The sequence below is a fragment of the Chiloscyllium plagiosum genome, unplaced genomic scaffold (assembly GCF_037043375.1).
Source record: "Chiloscyllium plagiosum isolate Xiang-an unplaced genomic scaffold, Cpla_swu_hap1 HiC_scaffold_47, whole genome shotgun sequence".
Classification (NCBI taxonomy): Eukaryota; Metazoa; Chordata; class Chondrichthyes; order Orectolobiformes; family Hemiscylliidae; genus Chiloscyllium; species Chiloscyllium plagiosum.
Window position 1 is genome coordinate 33036254 of NW_028270185.1, and position 16111 is coordinate 33052364.

A 16111-nucleotide genomic window follows, 5' to 3' on the forward strand; every position below is an offset into this window, starting at 1 on the left:
CATTCCCAAGCCATTTCTAATCTTGATTATCACCTCCCCAACAGCACTCACAAACCTATTTGGGGGAATTGTATGGATGTTCATTCCAGTCCTACCAAGACGTAAACTGTCCATCTTGTTGAGTTCTAACCTGCTCCAGAGCTGGTCCTAATGCCTTGAAACATGCTGCCTGACCTTCTGAACCCGTTTTCCAGACACATGTTCGACCATCCAATTATTCTGCTCGTTTCTGATCAACACATGGGACTGGCAGTGATTCTGAGAATACTGTGTTCCACATCCTGCTTTTCAATCTCATTCCTTGCTGCCTCAAATCTGTTTCATGGACCACATCCCTGCATTCCCACCTCGGTCTTTGTCACCAACATGGAGCAATACCTCTGTCGTTTGATCTTCATGCAGCAGAATTTCCTGCAGCTGTTCTGTGATTTCCTTGACCCTGGTAGCAAGGAGGTTATCATCGCATGCTGAAGGTATGTTTATAACTGTAGAAACTCCACTCTGTTTCCCTAACTAACGAACCCATTATCAGTATTGTGTACCCACTCTTCCTACCACCCTGTCCAGCTGACGTGACTCTGTCTGCATTCCTCTGATGAATTCTTTCCATTACAAGCTTCCAAAGCAGGAAACTGATGTCTGATCTCGATCATCTCAGGGGACTGCTGAGATACCTGGCTGTCACGTATTCCTTATTTGCCCATACACACTAACTGTGATGTAGCCACCTCCATAAATGTGTTATTCCCCTCATCCTCAGTCCCGTGGATGGCCTACAGTTACTCCCATTCTCGAAAACAGAACTCCAGTTGATGCACACTGTCACATTTCCAGGAGATAGGAAACCTCCCAGAATCCCACATTCCACAGGCTGACCATTTCCTTGCTCAGAGACAAAACAAAACTGCAGATGTTGAATTCCAAGGGAGACAAGCAGGAGGTTGGAAGAACACAGCAAGCCAGGCAGCATCAGGAGGTGGAGAAGGCAATATTTTGGGGGTAACTCTTCTTCAGGACTGGGGGTGGGTTTGTGGGGAGCTGCAGATAAAGGGGTTGGCAGGGGCAAGGTGATGGGGATCGGTGAAGACAGGTAGAGGGGATGACCTGGTTGGTGAATGGGAGGAGTGAATCCGGTTGGTGGCTTGGAGGAAGGGTCGATGAGAGGAATGGAAGGGAGAGAGAGGGAGGGGCTAGGAAGGGAATCAGGGGATGGGAAAGGGGGTTATCTGAAATTGTCTCACCTGTAAGGACTGTTTGGGGCACTGGATGGAGGTGATGGGGGTGGTGTGCTGGTAGGTTTTGCATCATTGGTGAGACAGAGGTTCACCTGCCTCTCCTCCAACCTAGTTTACTGTGTCCAGTGCTTCTGGTGTGGATTTCTCTACATCTGGGAGACCAAAGGTAAACTTAGTGAATGGTTTTCCAAGCATCTCAGCCAGGCTCACAGAGGCCGACGAGACCTCCCAGTCACAGGCCATTTTAATTCCCCTTCCCACTTCCTTTCTGACATGACAATCCTTGGCTTCCTCTACTGCCACAACAAATTAAACTACAAATTGGAGGAACAACACCTCATCTTCCATCTGGGCAGCCTGCAACACGGAGTACTCAACACTGAGTTTTCCAATTTCAAGTAACCCCCTTTCCTATCCCCGACTCCCTTCCCAGCCCTCATCTCTCCTTCTAGCCACAAACTGGATTCATTCCTCCCATCGATCAAGCAGCTTGTCTTGTCTTCCCCTATCTCCACCAAAACCTCAAGACAAAGATTTTTTTCAGGGACCTTTCAAACCTCACCACCTTCTGCCTGATCACCTCGCTAATGGGATTTACACAATATAATGTGGTGTCTGTGAAATGAAACTGTTTTGATCTTCTTGCTGATCACATTCACTCTCAGACAGATCAGACAGAGGCACAGTCAGTGTTTCCTTCCCTGTGTTTCCTGGAGCAGCCTCGTGTCTCCGATGAAGCCAGTTTATAAACCAATTGTGATGTCTGAGCTCTCTCTGTGATGTACACGGTGAGGTCACACTTTGACCTGTCCAGTTCAAGAGGCCTCACTGCGATCAAACAGGGAGTTACTGAAACCCTCACTATAACGTCCCTCAGCCCCAGCACCCATCCCTATCTCTGTAACCTCCTAAAGCACCTAGAATCCTTCCAAACCTACAAACCTCACTATCTCTTTCAATTCCACCATCCAACCAAACTCATCCCTATCTTTGTAACATTCCCCAGACACTGCATCTGTCCCTATCCCCGACATCCCTTCCTCTTTCTGTGTCACCATCCAGCAGTTACATCCCTCCCTGTGTGAGAAGCCATCTTGACCATCAACATTATTCCATATCTCTCCAACAGCCTCCAACCCATACCTCTGTAAATTCCTCCAGCTCCAACACCCCTCGTTATCTCTATAATTTCCTTCCAGCACCTACACCCTCCTTATCCTGTTCCAGCCCCTTCATTATCTCTCCAGGATATAGACGCTTCAGATAGGACAGGCAGGGAATCAAAGGTGGGAGAGGAGTTTCATTGCTGGTCAGGGATGATAGCACGGCTGTGCGAAAGGACACGATGGAGGGCTTGAGTAGCGAGGCATTATGGGTGGAGCTGAGAAATAAGGGTGCAGTTACATTGTTAGGGCTGTATTACAGGCCTCCTAACAGTGAGCGTGAGTAGAAGAATGAATAGGTAAACATTCTTTTTGGAAAGATGTAGAGGCAGCAGGGTAGTACTGATGGGAGATTTTAATTTTCCCAACATTGACTGGGATACACGTAGTGTCAGAGGTCTGAATGGGGCATAACTTATAAGAAGCGTCCAGGAGAATGTTTTTAGAGCAGTATGTCAATATTCCGATGAGGAAAGGGGCCATATTGCACTTGGTGTTGGAGAAAGAGCAAGGTCAGGTGGTAAAAGTTGTGGAGGGGGATTTCTTTAGGAACAGTGACCACAATTCTATAAGTTTTAGAATACTTGTAGACAAAGATGAGAGTGGTCCTAAAGGAAGAGTATTAAACTGGGTCAAGGCCAGTTATATCAAAATTAGGCAGGAGCTGGGAAATGTGGATTTGACATAGCTATTCGAAAGGAAGTCCACATTTGATATTTGGGAGGCTTTCAAAGATAGCTTAAAGTTAGTGCAGGGTAGGTAGGCATGTCCCATTGAAAGCAAAGGATAGGAAAGGCAAAATTCGTGAACTGTGGATGACAGGAGAAATTATACAACTAACCAAGAGGAAAGGGGAAGCGTACATCAGGTCAAGGCAGCTAAGAACAGAACGGGCCCTGGAAGAATATTGGAAGAGTAGGACCAGTTTTAAATGATGAATCAAGCGGGCTAAAAGGAGTCATGAAATAACTTTAGCAAGCAGAATTAAGGACAATCCCAAAGCCTTTTATTCTTATATAAGAAGCAAGCGGGTAACTAAAGGATAATGAAGGAAGGCTGTGTGTTGAACCTGAGAGAATGGGTTAGATTCTGAATGATTACTTTGCATCAATATTCACAGAAGAGAGGGACATGATGAATGTCGAGATTAGAGATACATATTTGATTAGCGTGGATCACGTTAACATCAGTCAGGAAGTTGTTTTGGGTAGGCTAGAGGTTATTAAGATGGACAAATCCCCAGAACCAGATGGGATCTATCCCAGATTGCTGAGGGAGGCGAGACTGGAAATAGCTGGGGCCCTGACAGATATCTTTGTAGCATCCCTAAAAACAGGTGAGGTGCAGAAGGACTGGAGGGTTGCTCATGTTGTGCCCCTGTACAATAAAGGTAGAAGGAATATTCCAGGTAACTACTGACCAGTGAACCTGATGTCAATGGTGGGAAATATGTAGGAGAAGGTACTGAGGGATAGGATCTATATATACTTAGAACAGAATGGGCTTATCAATGATTGGCAGCATGGTTTTGTGCGGGCGAGATTGTGCGTTTGCCAACTTAATAGAGTTCTTTGAGGAAGTGACCAAGTTGATAGATGAAGGAAGGGTTGTAGATGTCAAACACATGAACTTTAGTAAGGCATTTGATTAGGTTCACCATGGTAAACCAATAGAGAAAGTGAAGCCACATGGTGTGTGGAGTGTCCTAGCTAGGTGGATAAAGAACTGGTTGAGCAACAGGAGACAGAGAGTAGTAGTTGAAGGGAGTTTCTCGAAATGGAGAAAGGTTCTGCAGGGACACTGTTGTTTGTACTGGGGCCTCTATTGTTTGTGATATACATAAATGATCTGGAAGAGGGCACTGTTGGTATGATCAGCAAGTTTGCAGATGACACGAAGATTGGTGAACTATCAGAAAGCATAGGGGATTGTCAAAGAATACAGGAGAATATAGATAGACTGGAGAGTTGGGGAGAGAAGTGGCAGGTGGAGTTCAATCCAGGTAAACGTGAGGTGATGCATTTTGGGAAGTCTATTTCTAGAGCGAATTGTACTGTAAACGGAAGAGCCTCAGGGAAAGTTGATGAGCAGAGAGATCTGGGAGTGCAGGTCCATTGTACCCTCAAGGTTGCGGCACAGGTGGATAGAGTGGTCAAGAAGGCCTTCATCGGACAGGGTATTGACTATAAGAGCTGGCAGATCATGTTACACTCGTATAGGACTTTGGTTTGGTCACATTTGGAATACTGCATATAGTTCTGGTCAGGTTGAGTAGGTTAGGTTTATTTTCATTAGAAAAAAGGAGATTGAGGGGGACATGATTGAGGTCTACAAAATCATGAAGTGGAGAGACAGGGTAGATAGAGATGAGCTGAAAATGTGTCACTGGAAAAGCACAGCAGGTCAGGCAGCATCCAGGGAACAGGAGAATCGACGTTTCGGGCATAAGCTTTTCTTCAGGAATGAGGAATCCTCATTCCTGAAGAAGGGCTTATGCCCGAAATGTCGATTCCCCTGTTCCCTGGATGCTGCCTGACCTGCTGCGCTTTTCCAGTGACACATTTTCAGCTCTGATCTCCAGCATCTGCAGTCCTCACTTTTTCCTAGGTAGAGATGAGCTTTTTCCCAGGGTGAAGGATTCAATAATGAGAGGTCATACTTTCAAGGTGAGAGGTGAAAAAATTAAGGGGGATACACACGGCAAGTACTTTACACAGAGGGTGGTAGGTGCCTGGAATGGCTTCCCAGCAGAGGTAGTAGAGGCAGCTATGGCAGATTAATTTGAGATGTATCTGGACAGATGCATGAGTAGGTGGGGAGCAGAGGGATACTTAGGTATTGGGCGACAGGTTTAGACAGTTGATTTGGATCGGATCAGGTTTGGAGGGCTGAAGGGCCTGTTCCTGGGCTGTAAATTTTCTTTGTCATGTCAACAAAGATTGCTCATCAGTGACAGACAGAGTGGGTTTTTGGTTAGTACAGAATTCTTGGGATATGACAGTGCCCTGAGAAGACAGGCCCATTGCACCAACAGCCTGAGGACATTTGCCTGTGTCCTCCCACTGAAACTGGGTTGGAACAGAATTTCTGTAAAACCAATGAATTGGTCACTTGACTCCAGGTCCATTTCCTGAAAACTGAGAGTAAATGGGCATATTTGAGTTAACAATGAGAAACAGAAAGAATTGATTCAGAATCTGACAGTCATCATGCATCCTGTAAACAGTGAAGGGGACATGACAGAGTATCTCTCTTTGTTATCGCTGTCAGTTTTCTTTTGTTTCGATCCCTTTCAGATGACAGTTGGTAAGGATCCTGTAATTTACAACCCCATCTTCTGTTTCTTCTCTTTTCCCACTGCACCCTCCACCCCGTTCCTTGCATCATTTTGGTTAATATTGTTACTCTGTCATTTCAGCCTCTCCTGCCCTTCAGATTGCCAACAGATTGGAAACCTCCGCGAGTATGGGGAAAAACTCTGTCTCCGTGGTCGCCGCAGCTACTTCCGCCTCCAGTGACGTCGCGACCTGCATTCGGACATCGCCGCATGTGTCTCCGCCCCCCCGCCGCGTTCCGTCACCACGCCTAACCCCGCCTCCCGGCCGAGTTCCGTCACCGCTCCTAACCCCGCCCCCCGGCCCAGTTCCGTCACCGCGCCTAACCCCGCCCCCCGGCCCAGTTCCGTCACCGCGCCTAACCCCGCCCCCCGGCCGAAATCCGTCACCGCGCCTAACCCCGCCCCCCGGCCGAGTTCCGTCACCGCGCCTAACCACGCCCCCCCCGCCGACCTCTGTCCCCGCCCCCAGGCCTAACCCCGCCCCCACATCCAGCTCCAGTCCCACACCAGGTCCTAGCTCCCTGTACAGCGCATCATCCGCCGTCACTTCCGCCACCTCCAAACAGACCCCAGCACCAAGGATATATTTCCCTCCCCTCCCCTATCAGCTTTCCGTAGAGACCACTCCCTCCGCGACTCCCTTGTCAGATCCACACCCCCCACCGACCCAACCACCACTCCCGGCACCTTCCCTTGCAACCGCAGGAGGTGCAACACTTGCGCCCACACCTCCCCCCTCACTTCTCTCCAAGGCCCCAAGGGAAACTTCCATATCCGCCACAGATTCACCTGCACCTCCACCCACATCATCTACTGCATCCGCTGCAGCCGGTGTGGCCTCCTCTATATTGGGGAGACAGGCCGCCTACTTGCGGAGCGATTCAGGGAGCACCTCTGGGCCACCCGGACGAACCAACCCAACCAACCTGTGGCACAGCATTTCAACTCCCCCTCCCACTCCACCGAGGATATGCAGGTCATTGGACTCATCCACCGCCAAACCACAACAACCCGACGGTCGGAGGAGGAGCGTCTTATCTTTCGACTGGGAACCCTCCAACCGCAGGGGATGAACTTGGACTTCACCAGTTTCTTCATCCCCCCTCCCCCCACCTTGTCTCAGCCGGATCCTTCCAGCCCGGCACCGCCTTCCTGACCTGCAGTCTTCTTCTTGACCTCTCCGCCTCCACCCTACTCCGACCTATCACCCTCACCTTGACCTCTTTCCACCTATCACATTTCCAACTCCCCTCCTCCAAGTCCCTCCTCCCTACCTTTTATCTTCTCCTGCTGCATTCCTGAAGAAGGGCCTGTGCCCGAAACGTCGAATCTCCTGTTCCCTGGATGCTGCCTGACCTGCTGTGCTGTTCCAGCAATAAAGTTTCAACTTTGATCTCCAGCATCTGCAGACTCACTTTCTCCTCCTAGCTCCCTGCCCTGCCGTGTGTTCACCATCCCTGCGGACCTGCCGCTCTCTGAGGATGAGAGATCAGTCCTCAGCAGGGGTCTCACCTTCGTTCCCACACGTTCTCGGGTCAATGAATTCAATACACGGAGTGACATTGAACGATTCTTCTGCCGCCTTCGCCTCCGTGCCTTCTTTTTCAATCAAGACCCTCACCCACCCTCTGACGACCCCTTCTTCAACCTCCAACACACCCCGTCCACCTGGACACCCCGTGCTGGCCTCTTTATTGCAAACTGCCGCCGCGATATTAACCGCTACCTGAACTCCCACACCCCTCCCACCCACTCCAAACTCTCACCCTCGGAACGCACAGCCCTCCACTCCCTCCGTTCCAACCCCAACCTCACCATGAAACCAGCTGACAAAGGAGGCGCAGTAGTAGTTTGGCGCACCGACCTCTACACCACTGAGGCCAAACGCCAGCTCGCAGATACCTCCTCCTACTGCCCCCTTGACCATGACCCCACCCCCCACCACCAAACCATCATCTCCCAGACCATCCATAACCTCATCACCTCAGGGGACCTCACATCCACCGCCTCCAACCTCATAGTACCACAACCCCGAACCGCCCGTTTCTACCTCCTGCCCAAAATCCACAAACCTGACTGCCCCGGACGACCCATTGTCTCAGCCTGCTCCTGCCCCACCGAACTCATCTCCGCCTACCTCGACACGGTCCTGTCCCCATTAGTCCAAGAACTCCCCACCTACGTCTGTGACATCACCCACGCCCTCCACCTCCTCCAGGATTTCCGCTTCCCCGGTCCCCAACGCCTCATCTTCACCATGGACATCCAGTCCCAGTACACCTCCATCCCCCATCACGAAGGACTCAAAGCACTCCGCTTCTTCCTTTCCCGCCGTACCACCCAGTACCCTTCCACCCACACCCTCCTTCGACTGACTGAACTGGTCCTCACCCTGAACAACTTTTCTTTCCAATCCTCCCACTTTCTCCAAACAAAAGGAGTAGCCATGGGCACCCGCATGGGCCCCAGCTATGCCTGCCTCTTCGTAGGGTATGTGGAACAATCCATCTTCCGCAAATACACTGGCCCCACCCCCCATCTCTTCCTCCGCTACATTGATGACTGTATCGGCGCTGCCTTGTGCTCCCATGAGGAGGTCGAACAGTTCATCCACTACACTAACACATTCCACCCCGACCTCAAATTCACCTGGACAGTCTCGGACTCCTCCCTCCCCTTCCTAGACCTTTCTGTTTATATCTCAGACGACCGAATCAACACAGACATCTACTACAAACCGACCGACTCCCACAGCTACCTGGACTACACCTCCTCCAACCCCGCCCCCTGTAAAAACGCCATCCCATTCTCCCAATTCCTTCGTCTCCGCCGCATCTGCTCCCAGGAGGACCAGTTCAAAATACGCACAACACAAATGGCCTCCTTCTTCAAGGACCGCAATTTCGCCCCCGACGTGTACGACGATGCCCTCCACCGCATCTCCTCCACTTCCCGCTCCTCCGCCCTTGAGCCCCGCCCCTCCAACCGCCACCAGGACAGAACCCCACTGGTCCTCACCTACCACCCCACCAATCTCCATGTACAGTGCATCATCCGCCGTCACTTCCGCCACCTCCAAACGGACCCCACCACCAAGGATATATTTCCCTCCCCTCCTCTATCAGCTTTCCGTAGAGACCACTCCCTCCGCGGCTCCCTTGTGAGATCCATACCCCCCACCAACCCAACCTCCACTCCCGGCACCTTCCCTTGAAACCGCAGGAGGTGCAACACTTGCGCCCACACCTCCCCTCTCACTTCTCTCCAAGGCCCCAAAGGAAACTTCCATATCCGCCACAGATTCACCTGCACCTCCACCCACATTATCTACTGCATCCGCTGCAGCCGGTGTGGCCTCCTCTATATTGGGGAGACAGGCCGCCTACTTGCGGAGCGATTCAGAGAGCACCTCTGGGCCACCCGGACGAACCAACCCAATCACCCTGTAGCATAGCATTTCAACTCCCCCTCCCACTCCACCGAGGATATGCAGGTCATTGGACTCATCCACCGCCAAACCACAACAACGCGACGGTCGGAGGAGGAGCGTCTTATCTTCAGACTGGGAAACCTCCAACCACAGGGGATGAACTTGGACTTCACCAGTTTCTTCATCCCCCCTCCCCCCACCTTGTCTCCGCCGAATCCCTCCAGCCCGGCACCGCCTTCCTGACCTGCAGTCTTCTTCTTGACCTCTCCGCCTCCACCCTACTCCAACCTATCACACTCACCTTGACCTCTTTCCACCTATCACATTTCCAACGCCCCTCCTCCAAGTCCCTCCTTCCTACCTTTTATCTTCTCCTGCTGAACACTCTCTGCTCATTCCTGAAGAAGGGCATGTGCCGGAAACGTCGAATCTCCTGTTCCCTAGATGCTGCCTGACCTGCTGTGCTGTTCCAGCAATAAAGTTTCAGCTTTGATCTCCAGCGTCTGCAGACCTCACCTTCTCCTCTGTCACACTCACCCCATCACTGTCGCACTGACGTACTCACACTCACTCCAACACCGTCACACTCACCCCGTCAGACTCTCCCCATCACCGTCACCCTGCCCCTTCAGACTCACTCCATCACTGCCACACACTCACTCCATCATCATCTTCCTGATGCTCTCACACTTTCTCCATCACCCTCACCTTGTCCCCCTCACACTCACTCCATCACTGTCACCCTGACTCACTCACACTTCATCACCCTCAAACTGACAGCCTCACACTCACTCCATCACCGCCACGCTGACCCACTCATATTCGCTCCATCACCCGCAGCCTGACCCCCTCACACTCACTCTATCAATGTCACCCTTACCCCCTCACACTCACTCCATCACCCTCACGCTGACCCCTCACATACACTCCATCACCGTCACGCTGACCCCCTCACACCCACTGCATCTCTGTCACAATGACCCCCTCACACTCAAACCAACACCGCCACGCTGATCCAGTCACACTCACTTCATCACAGTCACCCTGACCCTCTCACACTCAGTCCATCACCGTCATACTGATCCCCTCACACTCACTACATCACTCTCAACCTGACCGCCTCACACGCACTCCATCACTGTCACCGTGACCCCATCACACTCACTCCCAACACCATCACCCTGATCCACTCACACTTACCCCAACACTGTCACCCTGGCCCTCTCACACTTTCCATCACCGTCACCCTGACCCTCTGACACTCACTCCATCACCGTCGCACTGAACCCCTGACACACATTTCATCACCGTCACACTGAACCCCTCACACTCACTCCATCGTCGTCACCCTCACACGCTCACATTCACACCATCAATGTCACCCTGCCCACCACACACTGACTCCATCACTGTCACACTGACGCTCTCACACTCTCTACATCACGTAATCCTGACCCTCTCTCTTTCAGCCTCATCACCGTTACACTGACCTGTTCACAGTCACTCAGTCACCATCACTCTGACCCCCTCACACTCACTCCATCACCATCAGCCTGACCCCCTCACACTCACTCCATCACGGTCATCCTGATTCTGTCACACTCACTCCATAACTGGCACACTGACGCACTCACACTCACTCCATAACTGTCACCCTGACCCACTCTCACTCACTCCATCATCGTCACCCTGGCCCCCTCACGCTCACTCCTTGAAACTCACCCTGAACCCCTCACACTCTCCCCATCACCGTCACCCTGAATCCCTCACACTCACTCCGTCACCGTCACGCTGCCCCCTCAGACTCACTCCATCACCACCACCCTGACTCCCACACACTCACTCCATCATCCTCTTCCTGACGCTCTCACACTCTCTCCATCACCCTCACCTTGTCCCACTCACACTCACTCCATCACTGTCACTCTGACCCACTCACACTGCATCACACTCAACCTGACAGCCTCACACTCACTCCATCACCGCCACGCTGATCCCCTCACATTCGGTCCATCACCCGCAATCTGAACCCGTCACACTCACACTATCACTGTCACCCTTACCCCCTCACACTCACTCCATCATCCTCACGCTGACCCCTCACATACACTCCATCACCGTCACGCTGACCCCCTCACACCCACTGCATCTCCGTCACAATGACCCCCTCACACTCAAACCAACACCGCCATGCTGATCCAGTCACACTCACTTCATCACAGTCACCCTGACCCTCTCACACTCAGTCCATAACTGTCATACTGACCCCCTCACACTCACGACATCACCCTCAACCTGATCGCCTCACACGCACTACATCACTGTCACACTGAAACCCTCACACTCACTCCATCACTGTGATGGAGTGAGTGTGAGGGGGTCAGGGTGACGGTGTTGGAGTGAGTGTGACGGGGTCAGTTTGACGGTGATGGAGTGAGTGTCAGGGGGTGAGGATTTCGGTGATGGATTGATGTGTGAGGGTTTCAGTGTGTTGGTGATGGTGACCATCTCACACTGACTCAATCACTGTCACCCTGACCCCCGCACACTCACTCCATCAATGTCACCCTGACCCTCTCAAACTCACACTATTCCCGACACCCTGACACCCTCACACTCACTCCATCACTGCCACCTTTATCCCCTCACAATCACTCCATTTCCATCACTCTGACCCCTCACACTCCCTCCATCTCCGTCACTCTGACCAATTCACAGTCACTCCATCTCCGTCACCCAGATCCCCTCACACCGACTCAATTGCCCTTTCACTGACCTGTTCACACTCACTCAGTCACCATCACTCTGACCCCCTCACACTCACTACATCACAATCAGCATGACCCACTCACACTCACTCCATCACGGTCATCCTGATTCTGTCACACTCACTCCATCACTGCCACACTCACTCCATCACTGTCACGCTGACCCATTCACACTTCATTACCCTCACCCTGACAGCCTCACACTTACTCCATCACCGCCACGCTGACTCCCTCACATTCTCTCCATCACCCTGAACCACTCACACTTACTTCAACACCGTCACCATGGCCCCCTCACACTCACTTCATCACTGTCGTCCTGACCCCCTGACACTCACTCCATCACCGTTGTCCTGATCCCCTGACACGCACTCCATCACCGTCACCCTGAATCCCTCACACTCACTCCATCACCGTTACACTGAACCCCTCACACGCACTCCATCGCCGTCACCACGACACACTCACACTCACACCATCAATGTCACCCTGACCCCCTCACACTCACTTCATCACTGTCACCCTGACACTCACACACTTAAGCCATCACCGTCCCCCTGACCACCTCACACTCATTCCATGATACTGTCCCTGAACCCCTCTCACTCCATCAATGTCGCCCTGATCCACTCACACTCACTCCATCACCGACACACTGAAACCCTCACACCTCAATCCATCACCGAAATCCTCACCCCCTGACACACACTCCATCACGGTCACACTGATCCCCTCACACACACTCCATCAACGTCACCGTGAACCCCTCACACTCACTCGATCACCGTCACTCTGACCCCTGACACTAACTCGATCACAGTTACACTGAAACACTCACACGCACTCCATCGTCGTCACCCTGACACCGTCACACTCACTCCATCAAGGTCGCCCTGACCCGCTCACACTCACTCCTCACTGCCAACTTCACCCCCTCACTCTCAAACCATCTCCGTCAAACTGACCCCGTCACACTCACTCCAACACCGTCACCCTGACCCCCTCACACTCACTCCATCACTGTCACGCTGACGCCCTCACACTCACTCCATCACTGTCAACCTGACCCACTTTCACTCACTCCATCACCGTCACTCTGACCATCTCACACTGACTCAATCACTGTCACCCTGACCCCCGCACACTCACTCCATCAATGTCACCCTGACCCTCTCAAACTCACACTATTCCCGACACCCTGACACCCTCACACTCACTCCATCACTGCCACCTTTATCCCCTCACAATCACTCCATTTCCATCACTCTGATCCCTCACACTCCCTCCATCTCCGTCACTCTGACCAATTCACAGTCACTCCATCTCCGTCACCCAGATCCCCTCACACCGACTCAATTGCCCTTTCACTGACCTGTTCACACTCACTCAGTCACCATCACTCTGACCCCCTCACACTCACTACATCACAATCAGCATGACCCACTCACACTCACTCCATCACGGTCATCCTGATTCTGTCACACTCACTCCATCACTGCCACACTCACTCCATCACTGTCACGCTGACCCATTCACACTTCATTACCCTCACCCTGACAGCCTCACACTTACTCCATCACCGCCACGCTGACTCTCTCACATTCTCTCCATCACCCGCACACTGACCCCTTCACACTCACTCTATCAATATCACCATTACCCCCTCACACTCACTCCATCACCACCACCCTGACTCCCACACACTCACTCCTTCATCCTCTTCCTGACGCTCTCACACTCTCTCCATCACCCTCACCTTGTCCCCCCACACTCACTCCAACACTGTCACCCTGACCCACTCACACTGCATCACCCTCAAACTGACAGACTCACACTCACTCCATCACCGCAACGCTGACCCCCTCACATTCGCTCCATCACCCGCAACCTGACCCCATCACACTCACTCTATCAATGTCCCCCGTTACACCCTCACACTCACTCCGTCACACTCATGCTGACGCCTCACATACAATCCATCACCGTCACAATGACCCCCTGACACTCAAACCAACACCGCCACGCTGATCAAGTCACACTCACTTCATCACAGTCACCCTGACCCTCTCACACTCAGTCCATCACCATCATACTGACCCCTCACACTCACTACATCACCCTCAACCTGACCACCTCACACGCACTACATCACTGTCACCCTGACCCCATCACACTCACTCCGAACACCATCACCCTGAACCACTCACACTTACTCCAACACTGTCACCCTGGCCCCCTCACACTCACTCCATCACCGTCACCCTGACCACCTGACGCTCACTCCATCACCGTCGCACTGAACCCCTGACACACATTCCACCACCGTTACCCTGAAAACCTCACACTTTCACCCTGACCTCCTCCCTCTCACTCCATTATTGCCACCCTGACCCCCCTACATGTCACTCCATCAATGTCACCCTGAGCCTCTCAAACTCATACTATCTCCGACACACTGACATCCTAAAATTCACTCCATCACTGCCACCCTGTTCCCCTCACAATCACTCCATCTCTATTACACTGACAGTCTCACACTCACTCCATCTCAATCACCCATCCCGTCACACTCACTTCATCTCCGTCACACTGACCCCTTTACACTGAGTTCATCTCCGTCACCCTGACCCCCTCACACCTACTCCATCACCGTTACACTGACCTGTTCACACTCACTCAGTCACCATCACTCTGTCCCACTCACTCACTCCATCACAATCAGCCTGACCTTCTCAAACTCACTCCATCATGGACACCCTGATTCCATCACACTCACTCAATCACTGTCACACTGACGCCCTCACACTCATTCCATCACCGTCACCCTGACCCCCTCACACTCTCTGCATCACGTAAACCTGACCTACTCTCTCTCACCTTCATCACCGTTACACTGACCTGTTCACACTCACTCAGTCACCATCACTCTGACCCCCTCACACTCACTCCATCACAATCAGCGTGACCCCCTCACACTCACTCCATCACGGTCATCCTGATTCTGTCACACTCACTCCATAACTGTCACATTGACTCACTCACACTCACTCCATCACTGTCACCCTGACCCCTTCTCACTCACTCCATCATCGTCACCCTGACCCCCTCACGCTCACTCCATGAAACTCACCCTGAACCCTTCACACTCTCCCCATCACCGTCACCCTGAACCCCTCACACTCACTCCGTCACCGTCACCCTGCCCCCTCAGACTCACTCCATCACTGCCACACTGACTCCCACACACTCACTCCATCATCCTCTTCCTGACGCTCTAACACTCTCTCCACCACGCTCACCTTGTCCCCCTCACACTCACTCCATCACTGTCACCCTGACCCACTCACACTGCGTCACCCTCAAACTGACAGCCTCACACTCACTCCATCACCGCCACGCTGACCCCCTCACATTCGCTCCATCACCCGCAACCTGAACCCGTCACACTCACACTATCACTGTCAACCTTACACCCTCACACTCACTCCGTCACACTGACGCTGACCCCTCACATACACTCCATCAGCGTCACGCTGACCCCCTCACACCCACTGCATCTCCGTCACAATGACTGCCTCACAGTCAAACCAACACCGCCACGCTGATCCAGTCACACTCAGTTCATCACAGTCACCCTGACCCTCTCACACTCAGTCCATAACCGTCATACTGACCCCCTCACACTCACGACATCACCCTCAACCTGACCGCCTCACACGCACTACATCACTGTCACACTGAACCACCAACACTCACTTCCAACACCATCACCCTGAACCACTCACGCTTACTCCAACACCGTCACCCTGATCCCCTGACACTCACTCCATCACCGTCGCACTGAACGCCTGACACACATTCCATCACCGTCACCCTGAATCCCTCACACTCATTCCATCACCGTCACACTGAACCCCTCACACTCACTCTATCGCCGTCACCATGAAACACTCAAACTCACACCATCAATGTCATCCTGATCCCCTCACACTCACTTCATCACTGTCACCCTGACACTCTCACACTTAAACCATCACCGTCACCCTGACGACCTCACACCCATTCCATGACACTGTCCCTGAACCCCTCACACTACTCTGTCACCACCACCTTGACCCAGTCGCACTCACTCCATCACCGTCGACCTGACCCACTCACACTCACTCTATCACACACAC

At 52.4% G+C, this 16111-nt stretch overlaps 1 long non-coding RNA gene across 1 annotated transcript in view; it reads left to right on the forward strand.

Moving 5' to 3' along the window:
* The window catches only part of LOC148136069 (uncharacterized), a 32603-nt gene extending 26579 nt beyond the window's left edge, over positions 1-6024 (forward strand). Inside the window, exon 3 of the long non-coding RNA XR_015754740.1 lies at positions 5817-6024. This is a non-coding gene — a long non-coding RNA (uncharacterized LOC148136069). The remainder of the gene's footprint in view (positions 1-5816) is intronic.
* Positions 6025-16111: the final 10087 nt, after the last annotated feature.